The sequence below is a fragment of the Natator depressus genome, chromosome 6 (genome assembly GCF_965152275.1).
Source record: "Natator depressus isolate rNatDep1 chromosome 6, rNatDep2.hap1, whole genome shotgun sequence".
Lineage (NCBI taxonomy): Eukaryota > Metazoa > Chordata > Testudines > Cheloniidae > Natator > Natator depressus.
The window spans coordinates 121,707,669-121,732,146 of NC_134239.1; the positions used below are offsets into that span (position 1 = coordinate 121,707,669).

At 41.4% G+C, this 24,478-nt stretch overlaps 1 protein-coding gene across 1 annotated transcript in view; it reads right to left on the minus strand.

Annotated features, from left to right (window-relative positions):
* Window positions 1-24,478, minus strand: part of PELI2 (pellino E3 ubiquitin protein ligase family member 2) — a 121,960-nt gene that overhangs the window by 13,935 nt on the left and 83,547 nt on the right. The window lies entirely within an intron of this gene.

Sequence of the window (24,478 nt, forward strand, 5' to 3'; positions counted from 1 at the left end):
TAACTAATATTTGAGAAATTTAGATCCCCTGTCTACCAGGTTTGTTTTTGAAATTTCATCATGGGCCTAAAATTACTACCCCTCAGAATCCTGGCATCCATATACCCCATCTTCCTTTGCACAAAAACAAAAAAGAAAAGAAGACACCACACTTACACTAGACTTATTTTTTATTAAAAAATTAATTTTATTCAATTTTTAGCAAGAGTTATCTAAAGCTTAAATAGCATCAGTGATTCACTGTTTTTAATATATATAAAGTTTAAAGTAGTAACTCTTTGAAACAAAATGATTTTTAAACTTTCTGAATTTACCAGAATAGCATTACATTGAATATACAACGTAACCATTATAAAAAAAATATGAAAAAACCAAGTCTGGCAGATAACGGGATAATACATTAACTGCATATAAGTTCATAATCATTTCTAAAGAATATCCAGTGCAAATAATACTTGACTTTTTCATAACACTTTTCAGCCTCATATCAAAGGACAAAGTACTAAGAAATTATTTTTTCTCAAATTTTCAGAAGGGGGTACTAATGCAAGTGAAACACCAACTAACTTATCATCAGGGACACAAGACCATTAGAATCTAATAATTACATCTTCCAAAACAAAACAACCAGCCAACATTAACTCATTCCAGATGAATTCTAGTTTTTTAGTTTGTAAAGACTGAACAGTTTGGCTCAAGTTATTGAGATCAGCATAGTTTGCAGAATTAATAGTTATTCAGCATGCAGATGCATCTATATAAATAGAATTTCTGCAGCACAGAGTACATGTAACAATAGAATGGAAATTTAAGTCCGTTAAAAATGCCCAAGTTCAACACTGTCACAACTCTACAAGATGATGCCATAATTAATTAGATCAACCGATGTTTAAAGAGATCGTCTGTCACACTGGTGATTTATTCATATTTCTCTTGATTTACAAAATGACAAGTATCCAATACGGAAATGGATAGTTAAATTGAGCCGCTTGGTATACTTTTCTTTATTGCTTCAGATACTGAAATAAAGTCCCTGAAAATTGTTTTGAGACTTTCTAACCGATCCCAAAGCAATAGAGTTGATTTCTTAAATGAACCACAAAAAGCTTTTTGGAGTACCATTAAAGGCCTGAGAAAGCCACAGAAAACACGGAAACAGCAAAGTCTAACATTCCAGACTGAATTTTTTTTTTTTTTTTAAATCACACTATTGTAAGAAAGAAGAAATGTTTCCCATTGTTCCAGGTGAAGATGTTTAGCCATATTTCAGTTTCATGGAATACAATTTACAACATTAAAGAGGTTACAAGATTTCAGGCTATGATGTTTTGTTTTATGACTGGACAAAAACTGGACCATTTTTAATTATGAATTTATACATGCACAGTAATCACTGATAAGCTAATTTCTCCATAGATTTATGCAATCTATCCCACGTAATTATAACTGCTATAATGTATAAATAAATTACAGAAGTTCCATGCATTTATAACTTTACATTGATCATAACTGTCTCACCATTTGTTGTAGTCACCTGTTATCTATTTAGGTCCCATCTTGCCACTGAAGTCATTGGGGCTCTATACAAGTCAGCAGTCTGCCAGCATATCAAAAACTGCAGGATTGGGCCTTAGACTGTAAACTGTTTAGGGCAGGGACAATCTTTTACGTTTTGTACATACAACACTTAGCACAATAGGGTCCTGAGCCCTGACTATGGTCTGTGGGTGCTATTGCAGTATAAATAATATAGTGAAAACAACATATGTAACATAAATCATACAACTTTTAAACACAGAAAGCAGCAAAGTTTAATATACATAACCACATTTACAAACGTGAAGACAAATTTAGTATATAAATACATGACAAACATTAATAGGGGTTGGAAAGATTAATGACCAACTCTGGAAACACAAGTCCTATCTGTCTCAGAGCTAATGGGCACTTTATATAGTGCTGTCTCTAACTGAAAGAGCAAATCAAGTGAACTTTTAGCCTAGACCGCTAAACTAGTCTGATTTTTTTTTTTCAGCATACCATTCTACTGCTGTCAACGTAAAGAATGTTTTTTACTTCTATAACATACTATGGACCTTTACAGGTACTAATTATGTGGCATAGATTGCATAAATCTAATCAGAATTTTGGCTCCTTTAGCATGTCTAATCGTTATTAGACTGACCCTGACCAATACTTTCTCCGGAAAAAAACTAGGCCAGAACATGCCAATAAGTTATTTTTATCTCCATTCCTCCAGCCAGTAGATTAGAATCCAGCCCTCACTAGTCACAAAGCAGTCTAACGCAATCTGAAAAACAAATCCTTTTGATGTATGAGCTGTAATATTAGGCCCTTCATAAATGTCACTGTATTCCAATGAATCCTATACCACACGCTCACTAATGCATTACGGCTTTAATTCCAGAACTCTCATTTGGTTCCTATTAGCAATTTACTAGGTGACCTAAGCTGTAGATGCCTTATTTTAGACCCATATACTAGCTACTTTAGAAGCTGGTTTACCTGAAATGACTTTTAGACTAACTCATAACCTAGGCTTTAGAAAAATTCATTAATATTGCCAAAGGCTTTCATTTTCTTCAGATTTGAGAAATGAAAATCACATTTGAAGTAATGTATCTAGCAATGGATGCACCTTTTCAATCTGTTATATCAGCAGGGTTTTTCTCCCCCTTCCATGGAAAAACTGGGTTTAAATAATATGAATTTAGCAGTGTATTTCCTGGTATTGTATAACTCCTTTTCAAAACGCTCAGAAATTGTTCGAAGTGTACAAGAAGACATACTTTCCACAATGAATACAGCCCAGGCAGTTGCTCCAGTTCACAGAAATTTCATATGTATTTTTACTACTTGCCATAGAAAGCAATTGGCCACTAATGTAAAACTGTTGTTTGTTTCTAGTAGCACCCAGTGCATCGGGCACTGTACAAGCACAGAAAGGTACAGAACCTACCTAACAACTTGCACTAAGGGCCTTTGCGGTTTGTGCTTTTAAGCTTTCCACCACAACCATGAAGGACAGTTTATTTCATTTAAAAAAAATAAACACAGTGGAGATTGTGACATAATTGTACTGCTCCAGGAGTTGGCGTTTTGAGAAAACACACTAAATATCACAAGATCTGTGATAGATTTGCAAAAGTTGGCCTCTGATTTAATTCACTACCCAAAAACTTCATTAATGCAGCGCCTCAATACTTCCTAGAACATCAACCACACCTATAGCTAAACCTCTGAAAACCAGGAAATAGCAAGACTTAAAGGTGCATATGAGCCCTGCAACCTTAATTCTGCCCCTTGGAGCTGGCAAGAGTTACTTTGGAGGGGAGAGGGGGGAGGTAGGATAATTTTGTTTCTGCCAGGGCTGCCCTATAATAAGCAGACCCCAGGAGTAATTAAGTAATGTGCCATTTTATGTTCTGTGGTGTGTCCCACAACTGTATTCTCTCATTTGTCTGCATGCACTCCAACTGCCCTACATTGTGTTAAGGACAGCTATATTGACTGGTGCAGGGATTACTTGCAGCAGGTTGCCATAGTGCATGCTGAAACATGAAGAAAGGTGCATCTGCCACCCCCCCCCCCCGCAGATGCCAGAGATCATGGACGGCTCATTTCTGTGGGGAGATGCATTGGTTGTGCAAGAAGAACACAAAAGCCTGTTTGCTATGGAGATTTGCAGCAGTTAGTGCACTACAGGTCAGAGGCAAGGGCACGTGATGTTCCAGAGGGAATCCTTAGGACAAGGGGTGCTAACATCGGGCAACTTTGGTTTGTGAAGTGGTTGAGCAAAGGCTCGGTGTAGCCCTTAGGGTATGTCTCCACTGCAGTTGGAAGCAATCTTCCCAACCTGAGCAGACAGACGTGTGTTAGCAGGGCTCACACAGGTGAACTAAAAATAGCTGTGTAGACATTACAGGTTGGTCTCTGAAGTCACAACATCTACATATCTATTTTTAGCATGCTAGACGGAGCCACGCCTGCAAAAGTTTATCTATCCAGGCTGCGAGGCTTGCTCTCAGCTACAGTGTAAACATACCATGCAGTACGTGTGGCACCTTAGAGACTAACCAATTTATTTGAGCATAAGCTTTCGTGAGCTACAGCTCACTTCATCGGCTGCATGCATCCAATGAAGTGAGCTGTAGCTCACGAAAGCTTATGCTCAAATTTGTTAGTCTCTAAGGTGCCACAAGTACTCCTTTTCTTTTGCGAATACAGACTAACACGGCTGCCACTCTAATACCATGCGGTGTTCACAGAGCCTGCTCTAAATACAACCTTTGCTTTAGTGAGGACACAGTTTGACAGGCTTTTCCTACACTATACCGTGTGCTACATCCTGCAGTGCTCCATATCGTCTGGAAGGACAGAGTGCTGTGTTGTCTGTCAGGGCAAGATGGGACATCACTCAGAAGGAAGAATTCAGGTTGTGGGGTGGGGCTGATGTATACCTTCTGGAGAGGTACAAGGCAGTGCCGGTCAACCTTAACTTTAATACAGAGTTCTGAGGTAGTGAATTTCCTCTTTTTGATGAAATGGTGATAATGCAGGAGGTACAACTGCCACATACCTCTGGGTAGGGAGGCTAAAGGGACACACCACTGCTACTCAACTACCAACTCTGCCCTCTTTCTGGCCCTTCCGTGACTCCCGTACTGCTCCAGGAGGCAAGTGGAGGAAAGAAGGTGGAAACTAACAGGCTCTGAGGAGCACATCTACCAAACAGATGCAGCAAGGGGGAGTGGAGCGGAGCCCCAGACGCTGTATTCCACTTTGAGGATTAGAGGGAAGGGGTTCTGCAAAACCTTCTGGATCATGGGAGAACTGAAAAGATATGAATGGATCCATTCACCCCTATAGGTTCTCTTCTCCTAGAGTCTTAGCCCCTATTATGGGATATCCATTTTCAAGATCATCTTGCTATCCATGTTTTTTAAAGCAATTTGACTATGAGAGGCTTGTACTGTATCTGAGGAATTCCTTGACCAAATGACCCCAAGTTTACACCCAAGTAGTATTCCCCTACCCCTACTCCTCCTGTGACATACTAATATTTGAGACTCTCACTATGCATGCATGTGGATTTTAGAATACTTTATTAAAATCAGCTCCTTATTAAGAGTGCGTTAACTGAGTTCCCCTTGACTAAATAACCCCACTGACACTATGGACTCTGCCCTTGCCCCTAACATTGATAGCACAACCACTGGTATGGTTGCATCAGTATTTCCATTTTTAATACAGGTGAAAAAAAGTTGTACAAAAATTCTGTTTTGGGTTAGAGTATTATTTTAAAATGTATATTACTCTCTGTATTAGTTCATGGGGGAGCAATATCAATTGAAGTTTGATATGACTTTCAAAGAGGGACACATGGACTTAAGTTTTATTTCTTTCAGACCCTTTTTTCTATGAACCACACCAACTTGAAGGATGAAATTGGTAAGCGTGAATCCTTCGTTTGCATAGAGTTAAAGAGAAATAGGGAAAGGAGATTTTAGCTAGTGAACAAGGGATGGTGAAAAAGATAAAATTAACATATTCCCAATGGCCATGAATCCAAAAGTCAAAGCTAGTGTAGATTTTGGTACTGGAAAAGCAAATTATAGCAAATGAAATTTTGTCCAAGTCAGAACAGAATCTCCTGACCATTTTATACCGAAGTATTTTTTTCATGCAACACACTGTCAACCTCTGGAACTCCTTGTGAGAGGGTGTTGTGAAGGCCAATACTATAACGGTGTTCAAAAGGGAGCTAGATAGATTCGTGGAGGATAGGTCTATCAATGGCTATTAGCCAGGATGAGCAGGAATGGTGTCCCTCGCCTCTGTTTGCCAGAAGCTGGGATTGGGTGACAGGGCATGGATCACTTGATGATAACCTGTCTGTTCATTCCCTTTGGGGCACCTGCCATTGGCCACTGTTAGAGGACAGGATACTGGGCTCGATGGACGTTTGGTCTGACCCAGTATGGCCGTTCTTATGTTCCTATTTAGAACTAGGAATTTCTCTTTTTGCAAATACAGACTAACACGGCTGCTACTCTGAAATCTACCAATTATGACATGGTTTAAAATAAAATTCCTTTCAATTAATATAATCATACTATTTGTACCTAAAGAGTGATGGTTTGCAGGTTTTTTATTCCATAGTAATGTAAAAACTAAACATCAATTACCCAGAATTATTGCTTCTATAGTACTAGACTACAATAAAGCTGGAAATGTATACTGACTTATGATAGCAGACAAAAAAATTATACTTAATAGCTGTAACCTTTGACAAGATAACACTGTCATGGAAACTTCATGGGCTTTGTATGCACAGAGAGGGAGGGGAAAGTGCCCGTATCAACCAGAATCTGAGTCACAGCTGTTTAAAAAAAGTCTCTCCATCTGCTTCCTATTCAGCCACATACCAGTTCTTCTTTTCATGTTATTGCTTTCCTTATAAACAGAACAAGCGAGTGTTTACATTAGCATTACAACGAGGTCTTTAAGCTTAAGGAATTTCAGCCTACTGTGCACATGTTATCTGAGTATCCACACTAACACCTCCTGAGCCTTTAACCTCTCAGCTGTCAAAATTTTCCCACCAACAGCTAAACGAATATCTTGGAACATTCATGAGATTGACCTCAGTCAAAGGGTTAGCAAATCCACACAGAAAAAAAGGAAAGGAAAGGAGATGCCACTAACATGAATATGAACAAAAACCAGGTTTTTAAAACAGTTGCATTTATTGAACATTTTCCTCACAAGAAATATTTGCAGAACTAGGCAAATCTGTATTAAAATTAAATGGGCAAAAAACCCTGTGCACAAATTTGTTAACTCCAACATTTACTGAAGAGATTTCAGTGTAGCTCATGGTCATTTTCTAAAACCAAATGATAATCAGCCTAATAGTTAAAATGATTCAATAAATCCCTAAATTTGAAACACTGTAAAAGGAAGATTTTTTTGCCGTTTCTGGGCCATGTACAGTCCGGGTATAACTTGCACCAGGGCTAAATTTGACTCCCTGTCAACATGGTACAACATGGTACAAACTATACATGGGACAAATGTGGCTAAAAGGGACTTTGAACTAGTTTTGTATGAATGTAATTCTGGCAATGTTGTATTTCCTTAAAGAAGAGTATTCATATTGAATTTACAGATACTACTGTTATAGGGTACTACACAAAGCTGCTGAACTAAATATTCCTTTGGAGTCGTCATCAGGTGATTTCTCATGTAACAGAATTCACTTAAGAAGAACAGCGATAAACCCCATACGATTCAATGGGGCAAGCTCACCACATCTGGAGCCTGGCAATGTATTGTCGTGATTAAGTAATGGATTCTCAGTTCCTTTAAGAGTCATACCTGACATAGCTACTGTGACTGAGTTTGCAGGCAAATGGATTTATAGCCCTACAAACCACCTACGTCTGGTGACTGAAAAACAATCCTTCAGTGAAACCTATGGTACGTGGAAGCAGTTGGTATTCGCTACAATTGGGCTTCGCTACAATACAAAAGGGTTGCTAGGCACCTAGTTTTCGACCAGACCGTCTGGTCAAAAAGGGACCCTTGCGACTCTGGTCAGCACTGCTGACCGGGCCTCTAGAAGTCCAGTCGGCGGCACAGTAGGGCTAAGGCAGGTTCCCTGCCTGCGCTGGCTCCGCACGGTTCCCGGAAGAACTCAGACTGACTTTTCTCTAAATACACAGCTCTCTTCAGTGATTCACCAGCAGAATGAATTATAAGATATCACACCAAAGAAGAGCATATGATCCACAATAGAACTAGTTGGAATGCCCCTAGAGGGAGGAGAGAAATCGTTACAAACTGAGTGTACAAGAGATAGGAGGAGATGTGGGTTTAAGAACTGCAGGTCACTGCTGAAGTTTACAAAATCATTTAATAAAAACAAAATGACCACCAGCCTAACACACTAGGGTTTAACTGTGTCAGAAGATCTGTCTCTCCTTCCAAGTATTTCAAATATAGAGAGAAAATTTTAAGGGCATTAGTCTCTTCCCCCTTTTCTCACTACCAAACCATTTTTTCCTCTCCTTCCATCTCCTACCAAATGACCTTCTCTCTCCTGTGATGCTGGCAGACCAATTGCCAGCTCATGCCAAGCCCCCTAGACCTCACTGAACATTGACAAATGCATAGCTGGAAACCAATCTGTTTCACTGTGTGTTAGCATTGTTGAGAGATATTAGATTTATAAAAATGTGTCTAGTGTTTAAACTTTATGAAATGCTTGTAAGTGGCTGTATGCATTAATCTTACTTATAATATCTGTATCCCACGTTATAAGGTAATGTTTAAGTGTTTGCTCAGTAACTAAGGGCTTGGCTACACTTGCAAGCTATAGTGCAATAAAGGAGCCCCAGGCACACTAGCTCACTCCCTGTCCACATTGTCAAGGCACGTAGAGCGCTCTGACTGCAGCTACAGCGCTGCTGGTACTCCACCTCGGCAAGTGGAATAACGTTTGCTGCGCCCCCGCTGGAGCGCTGCAGCACCAGTGTGAACTAGGGGTTGCATTCCGGAGGCTGATCAGAGCACAGTAAACTTCCCATAATCCCCTTAAGTCAAGTGGCCACTCTTGTCATTGTTTCTGAATCACTGCAGGAATGCGGATATGCCCTTTGAAAGCTCCGTTTCTGACAGCCGGCTGCTTATCTGCTCCGAGACAAAGAAAGCCATTAGTGTGGAATGCTTTGGGGGGGGGGGAGAAGGGGGTCTGCTGCTATCTGAACTTACAAGACAGCATGCTGACATGCTCTCGGCCCCCCCAAAAACCCACACTCTCTCCCCATACATACACACAACAAACGTTCCACCCCACCCCATTTGAAAAGCACATTGCAGTCACTTGCATGCTGGGATAGCTGCCCACAATGCACCGCTCCCAATGCCGCTACTGGAGCCTTTGGCCTAGCAGTACCTATACAGGTGCCTCATAACTAAGTGACTATTTGTCCCAAAGAGCATCTCCTAAATGAACATTTGTTTTCTCCCTTTTCTCGAAATAAGCGAGATGGCCACAGATAGCCACAGAATTTAAGAGGCAACAAAGCAGTTTTCCATAAAGAAACTTTTTTAGAAGTTATTTTTGGGAATCATATTTTACAGAAAAGGAGTACTTGTGGCACCTTAGAGACTAACCAATTTATTTGAGCATAAGCTTTCGTGAACTACAGCTCACTCAGCTTATGCTCAAATAAATTGGTTAGTCTCTAAGGTGCCACAAGTACTCCTTTTCTTTTTACGAATACAGACTAACACGGCTGCTACTCTGAAACCTGTCATATTTTACAGAGTGATTCCCTAACATTACATGGTAAAGGTTTGCTGGACAAATTCTGCCTTATCTGTGGTCTCCTGAAGGGACAGCGTTATTCTTAGAATAATCCTGTTACTCATCCAGGAGGGGCAGGATCTTCTCCTTGAAGGATACAAACCTAGAAACTCAATACCATGGCATACGAAGCTGTACTTTGACGATATGGCCCAAAACTTTGCACCACTACAAGAGTTACTACAATAACTGCAGTATAAGTAGGATACACTAACCATCAGAAAGTTTTTCCAGCTACCTGTAGAGAAGACAGAGAGCTATTAATGCATAGTTAACATCAAGAACAAAGCAGTGAATGCATCATGAGGGCATGACTGTCCTTGAGAAACATGGATGTCTCCTCTCAGAGTGTACCAGGCACACACTTACATGGAGTCACCAGTCAGAATCCTCAAAAAAGGGAAGAAAAATGAAGTGACAATGTAAGTTCCTCAAGTGACTTTTACTGACAAAGTACATTGGAGGTTTTGTACAAACTGTGCATGAGCAATGTGTGCTCCAGTGAATCAGCAGCATCTATGAGCACTGATAAACCCACCACTACTGGCACGCAGTCTTAGTATACTAATGAGATGAGAAGTTTCAGATCACTCTGCAGCTTCCAGACACTATATATTGAATCTGACAGTGATTTTATATTAAGACAGCCAAAGACTCTCTGGATAGTTACCTTAACACTGAGAAGTGTTAAGCAGCTGCCCAAAAATCTCTCATGAGAAATAATAGTAATAGATATGAACCTACCCTTGCCAACAATACTGATTGTTTACAGAAATAGTTTAATAAAACAGAACTGTTACATACCAAGTGTGAAGGAACTTTTCCTCACACGCTCCCAGCAACTCAACTAGATTGTTAAGGCTTTTATCTTAGGAATAAGGAATTTTATGTTGCTACCTACTACTGAAGAAAATTCTCTTCATAAAACAAAGTCAGTTTCAACAGATTCATTCAATGAAACTTAAATTCTATTGAAACCGGTCCTGTCATTAAATAACTGCCAAATTTGACAGTATTTCTTAGTTTATATTTAGACTTGCAAGGATTAATTCTTATTTGTCAAAGTCCATAAATGTTGATTTCACCATACATACACAAATTGACAGCTGAAATCTACAAATAGGCAAGATAAAAACACTGCTTGAGAACTTTTGATTTGAGTTTGTTAAGGATATTTAATTTGTATATTTTGACATGTGAAGTTGACAATTTATATTTTAATGGTTATAAAGCTTTAACTTTTTGAATGTCAATATCTGTCATTAAAGACATTGTCTGCCCCAACAATTGTGAACATTTAAAACAAATCAAAAAGATTTCAAAATGCTTATTAACAAACATCAATACTATCAGTCAAAATTAGAGGGGAAAAATAAAGATCAAATTCTGCCAAGCCTATTCATATTACACACTGGGTTAAAAGAGAACTCTCTCAAAACAGACCAGACTGATACAACAGTTGTTGAATTAAATTTGCGGTGAAAAAGGTCAGAGGTGATGTAACATGCATCAATATAGCCAAGCAAGACTTGTGTGGGGCTTTTCAGTTTTCTTACAGAAAGACGCAAAAAGGTTGTCTATTAGTTTTAAGGGGCAGAGATAATGAGACAATAAGAAAGGAACCGCTACTGTGCTATTCTTCTTTGGGGAAGAAGGGCATCCCCATCCATATTTTATCTGCCCTCCTCCTTGGCTCTGTATTGCTGTGACTTTTCCCCTGAAACACAAATAAAGTTGGATGGATCTTCTATACCCAGTCAAGACGACTTTACATACAAGCAAGAAGATCACTACTGGATCACTTAGGGAGGGAATAAATTAACTTGGGGTAGATTCTGGAGCAAACTCTTTATACAAAAGACCACAATGACTTCAAAGTGAATTCCAAGCAGATGGTTTCCAGCATCAGCATTTGTTTCCAACTATGCCTTGTAAGACAGTATCACACTGCCAGTCAGCTACTGCACTTCTAAGTATCTCCTTGCTCCATAACAGGATAGTACCTTCTGACCTTTCTGAAAGAGTCACCCCAAATCATACTCCTAGAGGCATTTAACCAATTTTAAAAAGTCATTGGAAAAATGGTCTAAAACCAATGTTAGAGAATCAGGCTCACAATCTCAGTATCTCTATACAGAAAACAGAGCACACACACACCCCAACCAAGTGATTACTCAAAATTTTCATATCTTATCAAAGAACTTCTGCTACACATTTAACTTTGACCAATCACACAAGTATCCATACATTTTCACATGAACTCATAAAAAGAAAAGGAGTACTAGTGGCACCTTAGAGACTAACCAATTTATTTGAGCATAAGCTTTCAAACCTGATTGAAGATAAGGTTGTGTATTACAGTGTAATTTTTCACTGTGTTTAGTGTGGTAGCACTGTTTCAATGACAGCGAGCATAGTAGAAAGGAATTGGTGTGAATAATTATTGCTACAGTATAGTGGATGAATGGTTGGAAACTGTAATGGTTTTTTGGGGGTGGAGGGAGGGAGAATTGCACTTGTCCTTGCTTCCTAGAGAGTTGTTTTTTTTTAACAATACAAACACCCACATCAAAAGGTAGAATTAAGGTAGCTGAAGAATGTAGAAAGGTATATGGCCCAAGGTCCTCACCTCAATTTTTTGTTTTTTGGCTAAGTTGTTAACTGCTAGCTTCATAATGAGAGAGACAAAAGGTGGGTGAGGTGATATCTTTTATTGGACCAACTTCTGTTGGTGAAAGGGACAAGCTTTCAGGACACACACACACACACACACACACACACACACACCCCTTCTTCAGAACTGGGAAAGGAACTCCCAGCATCCCTGCTAAATGCAAGACGGAACAGATTGTTTAGCACAAGTAGCTAGCACATATTCAAGGTAGAAAGAAAAGGAGGACTTGTGGCACCTTAGAGACTAACCAATTTATTTGAGCATGAGCTTTCGTGAGCTACAGCTCACTTCATCGGAGTGGCCCACTAACACCTCTGCAATCTTAGGACAAAAAGAGGGTATTTGTTCGCTATAGATTGTTGGAATAAGCCATAAATCCAGTGTCTCTGCTCAGTCTATGATTTTTGGTGTCTAGCAGAGTAATTAAATTTAAGCTCCCAGATTCGTCTTTTGAAAGCTTGCCTCTCTCACCAACAGAAGTTGGTCTAATACAAGATATTACCTCACCCAGCTCGTCACTCTAATATCCTGGGACCGACATGGCTACAACCACACTGCATATAGCTTCATAAGATATTAAATACTATGCTACTAGTACAAGACTCAATAACATTAAGTCTAGGAATTTAACGCACATAAAATACCTAAATTAAAGTGAACAGTCTTATTCAAAAGTTGTATGTTAACATTTGGAGCAAAAAAATATTATTTCCTTAAAAATCCAGTTTCTTAACAACTCCAGCTTTAAAAAAAAAATGTAATATTCAAACCACGCAGATTTGCTGTAAACTAAAATTCTAGGTTTTCACTTTCTACCACACGACACTAGATGAAGCATATCCAAAAGCCACCATACTGCTTATCTCTCCTATACAGTTAGAGCTCTGAATATAGTTAAAAAAAATCAGTTCATCTTTAGACATCATTTAAAGTGGGATTTCCAAGCACCTTCCACTCAAAGTAACAGAGATTAACAAACTACTATCAAAGTTATACATTTCACATAAATATATGAAATAAAACACAAATAGCAATAAGCTAGTCAATTTATTACTATAAGCTAGTCAGTTTAGCCCTTTCTTGGGTCAGCAGAAAGCACAAAGGGGAACCTGCTGCAGGAAAGTATTCTGATATTTTCTTCAAAATCTCCTTTTAACATAGAGCTCAAGTTCTTCTATATTCTAGCACAGTAAAATAAACTCCTAAACTTGGAAGCCCAGTTACAAAAAACCTTACAGCACAAGACAAAAATAATTCGAATGCAAAATGGTTTAGTGACTATGTTTGGATGTCTTCTAGTTTCTCCTAAAACCATGTATCCATTAGGTTTTCGCTTTAATGTTGCACCAAACATCAGCAGTTAACAAAGAAGAATATTAACACGCTGAGTACAGAGTGTGCTTTTGCAGAACACAAAGAAACTGTTCTAAATAAGATCATTGACAAGCACAGGGTACCTATTATATATAATTATGAAGTAAAGGCAATCTTGATCTTTGTAGGAGGAAGAATGTTTCAAAAAAAGACTCAGCAAGATGTAATTTGAACAATAGAATACGTTTATTCAGAACTGCTGTTTCCATGTGCAAGTCCCTTAGGCAGGCATTGGCCAGTAGAGTCTACAGAGTTTGCTCCCCAGGTTGAAGCGATTTAAATCATTGAATTAAATATGATTTAAGTCACTTGATATTTCTAAGGCATCAAATCTAAATCAGGTTGAGGCTTTGTAATTTAAAAATTTGTACTACTGCAACTTTACACCTTAATTTGTTATAAATTTTAAACTACTTTTTTAAAATGCCTCTAGTGGGTCTTTCGACTTTTTCAAAATTGCCGTAACTAACTACTCCCCACAAAGTATTGAATATCAAGATCCTGATCCTGCAAATACTCTAACAGGTACTTAACCTTATTCACACAAATAGCCCCACTGAAGTCAAGTACTCATGTGCTTAAAGTTAAACATGTGCATAAGTCTGACATTAAAAATATAAAACTTTGTGGCCAAACAAAATCTTTGCAATTGCAGAACAAAAATTGCTTCACTGTTAACAATAGCTAATGTACTGAAAGTATAAACTTCAGAATTATTGTGAACTTTTTAATGCACAGACTAAAATTTTCAAAAATAGCTGCCTACAGTAAACACTCGGAAATCCAGATTTAGGCACTTAAGGGTGGAATTCAAGAGCACCAAAGGCCCATCAATGTCAAACTGCAATGGTGGAGTATAGTCTGATCAAAGCATTTCAGCTTTCTTGACTTGTGCAAGTTAAATATTTATTAGATGATGATGCTGGGCAACTAGAACATGGGTTATTTTCTCATCAATTATGCACTGGATGAGTCTTTCAACACTGAAAAATATTTTAAGCAACAAACGTCCCAGTAGGAAAAACGTCTGTAAAAACGGAAGTTTTACTAACCATTAAAAAACTAGATTGTAAACTTTGGGGGCAGGAACTGTCTTTCGTCCTGTGTTCACACAGTGATTAGCACAGTTGGTCCTGGTCCATGACCTGTGCTAATGCAATACAAATAACAGAACTACTAACCATTCACTTTAGTAATTTAAAACTACAGGATGGAAAGAATAGAAATGTCAGATTTTATTTGCACATTAAAAAGGGATTTTAAGTTAAAAAGAAACCAAAACAAAAAAACGGATTGTCTACCCTGATGTCCCCACCTCCTTAATTCAATTTCATGGATTCAAAATGGACGATTCCACTTCATCGGAGCAAACGAAGTACAAATATTTGTACCAGTTTTCCATCACAGGCACGAGCAGCAGCATAGGGACTAATGTATACTGAGCGCAAGTATTTTCAGTACCATGTCATGCAACCTAAAGTGTAATTAGCACTTACACCATTGCAAGCACCTCTGCTGCGGCATCAACAGATCTTAATGTAAGCAAAAGATGGGAGTTTCCATGTAGCAAAGCTGAGCCACAAGCTTCCCACCCACCCCACCCCAAATTAAAGCCAAGACCCTAATTCAGGGGATGCGCTACTGGAAGCTCTGCTACCGATTTACTGACACACACTGCGCAAGTTGCTTAGAGCTTGTCTGCAGAACGAGTTAGCATGCAGCAAGTCATGGTGCAAGTCTATAGAGCACTATCCTGCCATGCACTAGCTGGCCATGTGGATCCTGCTACCATGCACTAAAAATCAGGTAGTGCACCTTGAAGTACTTCCACTTCAAACGCTAAGATTTGCACCGTGACTTGCCACACACTAGCTCTCCATACAGACAAGCGCTTAGTTGTTTATGCCAGTTTAACTGTACAATGAATTTACTACTTACCTGTGTCTCAGGAGTGATACAGATTGTTATTTATTATTTATATTATAAATAGTAGTGCATATGAGCCCCAATCAATGCCCTCAGCAGGCAATGCTTAGGGATGACTGATTAAACCAGATGGAGCAGCTAAAAAAGAAAGGATGATGCACAGAATATATACAGGTTTCAGAGTAACAGCCATGTTAGTCTGTATTCGCAAAAAGAAAAGGAGTACTTGTGGTACCTTAGAGACTAACCAATTTATTTGAGCATAAGCTTTCGTGAGCTACAGCTCACTTCATCGGATGCATTCAGTGGAAAGTTTAGAAGATATTATATACACACAAAGCATGAAAAAAATACCTCCTCCCACCCCACTCTCCTGCTGGTAATAGCTTATCCGAAGTGACCACTCTCCTTACATTGTGTATGATAATCAAGGTGGGCCATTTCCAGCACAAATCCAGGGTTTAACAAGAACGTCGGGGGGGGGGGGGGAGAAACAAGGGGAAATAGGCTACCTTGCATAATGACTAAGCCACTCCCAGTCTCTATTCAAGCCTAAGTTAATTGTATCCAATTTGCAAATGAATTCCAATTCAGCAGTTTCTCGCTGGAGTCTGGATTTGAAGTTTTTTTGTTGTAAAATAGCGACTTTCATGTCTGTAATTGCGTGACCAGAGAGACTGAAGTGTTCTCCAACTGGTTTATGAACGTTATAATTCTTGACATCTGATTTGTGTCCATTTACTCTTTTATGTAGAGACTGTCCAGTCTGACCAATGTACATGGCAGAGGGGCATTGCTGGCACATGATGGCATATATCACATTGCTGGATGTGCAGCTGAACGAGCCTCTGATAGTGTGGCTGATGTTATTAGGCCCTGTAATGGTGTCCCCTGAATAGATATGTGGGCACAGTTGGCAACGGGCTTTGTTGCAAGGATAGGTTCCTGGGTTAGTGGTTCTGTTGTGTGGTATGTGGTTGCTGGTGAGTATTTGCTTCAGGTTGGGGGGCTGTCTGTAGGCAAGGACTGGCCTGTCTCCCAAGATTTGTGAGAGTGTTGGGTCATCTTTCAGGATAGGTTGTAGATCCTTAATAATGCGTTGGAGGGGTTTTAGTTGGGGGCTGAAGGTGACGGCTAGTGGCAGGAGAGTGAGTTTGTGTGTGGGGGGCGGGGGAGGTGAGAAAACCTGGATTTGTGCTGGAAACGGCCCAACTTGATTATCATACACATTGTAAGGAGAGTGATCACTTTAGATAAGCTATTACCAGCAGGAGAGTGGGGTGGGAGGAGGTATTTTTTCATGCTTTGTCTGTATATAATAAGATCTTCTAAACTTTCCACAGTATGCATCCGATGAAGTGAGCTGTAGCTCACGAAAGCTTATGCTCAAATAAATTGGTTAGTCTCTAAGGTGCCACAAGTACTCCTTTTCTTTTCAGAATATATACAATTCATTGACCTCAGGTTACTTAGCCTGTTCAATATTGTTTAACTTCCGATTTCATTAATTTACTCTAAAAAAATTTAATTTAGGGTTGTAACCTTTCTAAATACTGGTAACCGGACCCCCGAGGCCCACCCTTTCCCCGCCTCTTCCCCCAAGCCCCACCCCCTTCTCCATCTCTTTCCCCCCAAGGCCCTGTCCCAATCGCTTGCTCCTCTCACTCTCTGTGTCGCTCGTTGTATCGTCTCAAGGAGCCTGCCTGCAGGCAGAGGGCGGCCCCGGTTGAGCAAGGGCTGGCATGGGTTAGTGACCAGACACCACCTTCCACCCCACAGTAACTGGACTTTTGGTTCGGGTGCCATTTAGGGTTGCCAGGTCCCAAAAAACCCCAAGCACCTGACAACCCTAAATGGCACACGGACACAGAAGCCAAAAACCAGACTGTTTGGGTAAAACTGGATGGGTGGCAACCCTACCCTATTCCCTTCTCTTCCCCCACCCCATCCTCCATCCGCTTCCTCTCCCCACCCTATCCCCTTTCCTCTCCACACTGCCCCCTGCCCCTATCCCACTCCCCTGCGCTATCCCATCCCCCTTCGTTCCCCACTGCCTCTTCCCCCACCGTAACGATGCTGGTTCTGGCAGGACCCAACTGAGAGTGCCAATTCAGGATAAATTGCTTAAAGCAGGGCAGTTACAGCCCAAGGCTGGGGTTTTTCCACCTCTAAGGCAAACCAAACCAGCCAAACAGAGCAGACTTTGGTCTCACCCCACTGGCTAGCCACAAGTCACACAAGCAATTCCCTCAGACACTCCCGTTTCCCAGTATCTCCACCAGTGCCATTCGTTATGGGGACAAATGGTTATGAAAACCAATACCCCAGTAAAAGAAAAAAGGTTCTCTCAATCCCCAAGGATCAAGCCCCAGACCCAGGTCAATATACAAATCAGATCTTACCCACAAATCACGCTGTTGCCAGTCCTTTAGAATCTGAAAGCTAAAGGTTTATTCATAAAAGGAAAGAAATATAGATGAGAGCTAGAACTGGTTAAATAGAATCAACTCCATACAGTAATGGCAAAGTTCTTGGTTCAGGCTTGCAGCAGTGATGGAATAAACTGCAGGTTCAAATCAAGTTTCTGGAGTACATCCATAGCTGGGATGGGTCATCAGTCCTTCGTTCACAGCTTCAGTGTAGCAAAGTTCCTCCAGAGGTATGAAGCAGGACTGAAAACAAGATGGAGGAGCTGCAGTAGCTTTTCATATTCTCTTGCCATGTGGTCTTTTTCTTTCTTTGTCCCAAAGACAAGCTGTCCATCACGTGGCCTGGAAAAACCTCAGAGTTCTCTCCATAGGCATGTCCCTGCATACCTTGCTGAGTCATAAGGCGAGCCTGCCTTCTCTCAGTGGGTCAATTGTATAGCTGATGGTCCTTAATGGGCCATCAAGCAGGCTAGGCAGAGCTGACACCAACTTGTCTGGAGTGTTCCCCAGAAGCATAGCACAGGTTTGAAATACAGACAGTATAGAGCCAATATTCATAACTTTAACTATAAAAATGATACACAGACAGCATAATCATAACCAGCAAACCATAACCTTGTCTTAGACACCTCATTTGATCCCCTTTATACAAGATTTGGTGCCACTACAGGACTTTGGTTGCAACAATGATCTATACGGTCCCAGCTTATGTCAAGAACGCCACACCCCCCCATACAGAACGGGACCCAGCACACACAGAAAATGACAGAGAGATGGGCACTAGAACTCAGGAGGCAGAGTCCCGAAGCAGCAACGCTCAGTGGAAAGAGGGGCCAAGCGAGCTGGCGCAGCATGGGAAGGACAGAGCCCCCCTCCCCCTGGACAGATTGAGCAGAGCAAGCCCTGCTCAGCACTCACTGAAATCAATGGTGGTGGAGGCAGTGGGGTGGCAATGCTCCCCCAAACTATGCCCATGGTTGGCATGGGTTGACAGCCTGATACTCCCCCTCCACCCAGAGTGAACTGACTTTTGGCATCCGGTCAGCAATGCTGACCAGACACTGCCGGGTTGCCTTTTTTCAACTGGACTTTCCAGTCAAAAACTGGGCACCTGGCAACCCTAACCTAATCAGATACCTTGAAAATGGTATTTCAAAAGTTCTCTCTACAAGTAGATAATTTACAACAGCTTTTATAAACAAAGGTTTCATCCCGATTGCTTTGCTTCCGTGTAAGGCAATTGGTTTAAACTTTTTTCACTCAAGATGTCCCACAGTAATTGCTAAATTAGGTCTGCTAGTACAGATAACACAGGAATTTAAAGTGATGCCAGCTGGTATAACCACATTTACATTAGGGTATTAGCCATAATTTTACATACAGTAACTTTCCACCTTTATTTTGTCTGCCTATGAAATTTTAACCTGCAACTGTCTTGGTCTTTTGGTGGGGAATAGCTCAGGACTCTGTTAATTTTGCTTTGCTAAGGGGGAGCATTTAAATTAATTTCGCCAACCTCCTCACTGTCAAAAAGACAGACGAGAATTCAAAGGGCCAGAAACAATTGTGGTGTCCTGTACTCTTACAGTCCAGTTGCAGTCATTTCAAACCCATAAACAGATATATTTTTTACTTTCTTGCTCTGAACATGATACCTCTACAAATGCAACCCAGAATGGTCAAACTGCATAGCAAATGTCTAACTTACTGTCCTGTCTTGCTTAGGTCTGTCTTTTGGTACTACTGTGTCCCAGATTTCCCATTTATACTTGGAACATGTGCGTGTTGGATTACTTTCTCCATAGATATCAGCTTGCAGTTTCTCTGGTATGTATGGCACATATAAAACTCACTTTTAATATTCCTCCAAGAATACCCATTCTTCATTCTGTACTAGTGCTCTAGTTTCATTTCTTCCCAATCTCAAGTCTCACATGTATGCGCTAGACACTGTAATGGTGAAAATCAAGGCTTGCCTCAAGATGGTATTGAATTAGCATACTAATAAGGCTCCCCCTGCTGACCCCTCCACTCCAGCAACTTCTCAGCAGTAACAAGTTACCCAACTTTATTTCACCAAAAGTAGAATTAAGACAGGTAAAGATATTTGGTAAGTCTGAGAACTGAATTAGTGTATTAGAGTTTAAGGCCGGAAGGGACTATTGGATCATCTAGTCCAGTGGTTTTCAGACTTTTTTCCTGGGGACCCAGTTGAAGAAAATTGTTGATGCCCACGACCCAATGGAGCTGGGGATGAGGGGTTTGAGGTGTAGGAGGGGCTCAGGGCTGGGGCAGAGGGTTGTGGGGTGGGGGTGAGGGCTCTGGGCTGGGGCAGGGGGTTGGGGTGCAGGAGGGGGTCAGGGCTCTTGGTTGGGCGTGCAGGTTCTGGGGTAGGGCTGGGAATGAGGGGTTTGGGGTGCAGGAAGGGGTTCCGGGTTTGGGGGGGCTCAGGGCTGGGGCAGGGGATTGTGGTGCTGGGTTACCTCCGGTGGCTCCTGGTCAGTGGTGCAGCCGGGGTGCAGAGGCAGGCTTCCCGTCTGTCCTGGCACTGTGGACCACGCTGTGCCTGAAGTGGCCAGCAGCAGGTCCGACTGCTAGGCAGAGGCACGCAAGCGGCTCCATGCGGCTCTCGTCCACAGACACCCTCCCCCCAGTTCCCGTTGGCCGGTAAACGGCCAATCGGAGTGTGGAGCCAGTGCTTTGGCAGTGCGCAGAGTCCCGTGGCCCCCCTGCCTAGAAGCCAGACCCGTTGCTGGCTGCTTCTGGGGCGCAGCGCAGTGTCGGAACAGGTAGGCACTAGTCTGCCTTAGCTGGGCAGCACCGCCGACGGGACTTTCAACATGCCTTACATGCCGCGACCCAGTACTGAGTCATGACTCAAACTTTGAAAAACGCTGATCTAGTCTGACCTGCTGTATATCTCAGGCCATTAAATTACACCCAGTTACCCCTGTATTGAGCTCAATACTTGGGTCTCTGACTAAAGCATACCTTAAAGGTATCCAATCTAGATTTGGAGAGACAGACTGAGAATCCACCCCTTCCCCTTGGCAATTTGTTTCAATGGTTAAATCACCTTCACTGTTAAAATTTTTTGCCTAATTCCTAATTTGAATTTGTCTGGCTTCAGCTTTCAGCAATCAGTTCTTGTTATGTCTTTTGCTGCTGAACTGAAGAGCTCTTTAGTATCTGGTATTTTCTTCCTATGACGTAGTTACACACAATAATCAACTTACTTCTCAGTCTTCTTTCTGATAAATTCAACAGATTAAACTCTTTCAGTCTCTCACTGCAAGGCATTTTCTCTAGCCCTCAAGTCATTTTTTGTGGCCCTTTTCTGCACCCCCTCCAATTTTTTGACATCTTTTTCAAAATATTGACACAAGAATGTGTCATGTTCCAGTATTTTTTTCACCAATGCCATGCACACAGGTTAAAAAAAAAAATCACCTTTCCACTCTTATTCTGTGTATATAACCAAGGATTCCATCAGCACTTTTTGCCACAGCATTGCACTGGGAATTCATGGTATGATGTGGGTTCTTGTATGGTAGATACATACATACGTACCTTCAATAAAGGTTTTTGGCTAATCACAACAAACCTGTAGTACCAACTTGACAACTGGTGATTCAGTCAAACAAAGAAAAGAAAATGGCCTTGATATGAAAAACAAAGTTCTAAAGCATTATGTGTGGCCTGAGAAGGATAAAGTTCTACACACACAAAAATTACTTGTTAAAATGCTTTGAAGTATGAAAAAAATTCCTAGTTACCTTCAAGAGTAGTTACAGATTAGGAAGTCTAAAAATGCAAAGAAACCTGCTTAAAAAGAGCACACAAGAGTAATCCCATGAACCGAATATACTTTCACTTTGTGTAAAATTGCAACATACTGTACAGTATTATTAATTGCCTTCAATAAGAGTATCAGCTAAATGACTGGGTAACAATAATAAAAATAATAAATAATAATAATAGCGTGTTGCTCAGTTAGAATATTGGTATGGTTTTGTTCCATGTTGAATATCTTTAAAGACTACAAAATTTAGTTACGGTAAAAGACATTTGTCAATTGAATAAAAAAAGCCAGCTGTTTAAAACATAACGGTCGATTTCATCCATTCTTTGCAATTCTGCTTGTAAGAATTAACCACTTATATGAATCAAATACCTGGGACGGATGTGATTCTTATAAAAGGAGTGCAGTGTATTAAGTAACATGTTTTAAAAGCCCCAAGATGAGGAGTTGGGAACATTTGATCTTAAGAGCTTCTGTGGTACAGCTGATAAAGAACTCCTCTTCTCTCCCCTACCCACTACAGTAATGGCAGCACTGCAATCCCTTGACAGATCTCTAGCTAGATGAGCCTTGTCTTTACATTACAAGCCTGATTTGCTTTTGTTTTTTTTTTAATTCTCATAGTTGATAACAATGGTTGGAGCAGTGAAGTATTAGTACAGCCAGGCAACTATCGTTTTAATCACCTTGCCATCCAGACCTGTTAAGAGCAACGTTAGACTACACTGTGGTTAACATGCCAGCAGACAGCCCACATTAATGCTCCTGTACACTATTCACCCCCATCCCCAAGCCCTCCCTTGTGACTGGGAGCTTTTATATCAGGGTTCCCATACCACTTCCCCACTCATGCTCCTAAAGATTCTACGACAGGCTCTCTTACCTCAATACCCCCACTCCTTCCTCCTTGAAGCCAGTTTATTACAAAAAACATAGTGCAAATAATCTGTAACAAAAGTTCAAAACATAGGCCATTTATCACACCTAGAGCATACAGTCCTTAAAATCCCACATTTAGTCCACTGACACTGTAGATATCACACTCCACATCTTCCACCACACCCAAGCTCTTCAGTCATAGAATCATAGAATATCAGGGTTGGAAGGGACCTCAGGAGGTCATCTAGTCCAACCCCCTGCTCAAAGCAGGACCAATCCCCAATCAAATCATCCAAGCCAGGGCTTTGTCAAGCCTGACCTTAAAAACTTCTAAGGAAGGAGATTCCACCACCTCCCTAGGTAACGCATTCCAGTGTTTCACCACCCTCCTAGTGAAAAAGTTTTTCCTAATATCCAACCTAAACCTCCCCCACTGCAACTTGAGACCATTACTCCTTGTCCTGTCCTCTTCTACCACTGAGAATAGTCTAGAACCATCCTCTCTGGAACCACCTCTCAGGTAGTTGAAAGTAGCTATCAAATCCCCCCTCATTCTTCTCTTCCGCAGACTAAACAATCCCAGCTCCCTCAGCCTCTCCTCATAAGTCATGTGTTCCAGTCCCCTAATCATTTTTGTTGCCCTTCGCTGGACTCTCTCCAATTTATCCACATCCTTCTTGTAGTGTGGGGCCCAAAACTGGACACAGTATTCCAGATGAGGCCTCACCAATGTCGAATAGAGGAGAACGATCACGTCCCTCGATCTGCTCGCTATGCCCCTACTTATACATCCCAAAATGCCATTGGCCTTCTTGGCAACAAGGGCACACTGCTGACTCATATCCAGCTTCTCGTCCACTGTCACCCCTAGGTCCTTTTCCGCAGAACTGCTGCCTAGCCATTCGGTCCCTAGTCTGTAGCGGTGCATTGGGTTCTTCCGTCCTAAGTGCAGGACCCTGCACTTATCCTTATTGAACCTCATCAGATTTCTTTTGGCCCAATCCTCCAATTTGTCTAGGTCCCTCTGTATCCTATACCTGCCCTCCAGCGTATCTACCACTCCTCCTAGTTTAGTATCATCTGCAAATTTGCTGAGAGTGCAATCCACACCATCCTCCAGATCATTTATGAAGATATTGAACAAAGGCAGGGCAGAAAAGGTGGGGGAGTAGCACTGTATGTAAGGGAGCGGTATGACTGCTCAGAGCTCCGGTACGAAACTGTGGAAAAACCTGAGTGTCTCTGGATTAAGTTTAGAAGTGTGTGCAACAAGAGTGATGTAGTGGTGGGAGTCTGCTATAGACCAAAGGACCAGGGGGATGAGGTGGATGAGGCTTTCTTCCGGCAACTCACGGAAGCTACTAGATCGCATGCCCTGATTCTCATGGGTGACTTTAATTTTCCTGATATCTGCTGGGAGAGCAATACAGCGGTGCATAGACAATCCAGGAAGTTTTTGGAAAGCGTAGGGGACAATTTCCTGGCGCAAGTGCTAGGGGAGCCAACTGGGGGGGCGCTTTTCTTGACCTGCTGCTCACAAACCGGGTAGAATTAGTGGGGGAAGCAAAAGTGGATGGGAATCTGGGAGGCAGTGACCATGAGTTGGTTGAGTTCAGGATCCTGACGCAGGGAAGAAAGGTAAGCAGCAGGATACGGACCCTGGACTTCAGGAAAGCAGACTTCGACTCCCTCAGGGAACAGATGGCCAGGATCCCCTGGGGGACTATCATGAAGGGGAAGGGAGTCCAGGAGAGCTGGCTGTATTTCAAGGAATCCCTGTTGAGGTTACAGGGACAAACCATCCCGATGAGTCGAAAGAATAGTAAACATGGCAGGCGACCAGCTTGGCTTAATGGTGAAATCCTAGCGGATCTTAAACATAAAAAAAGAAGTTTACAAGAAGTGGAAGGTTGGACATATGACCAGGGAAGAGTATAAAAATATTGCTCGGGCATGTAGGAAAGATATCAGGAGGGCCAAATCGCACCTGGAGCTGCAGC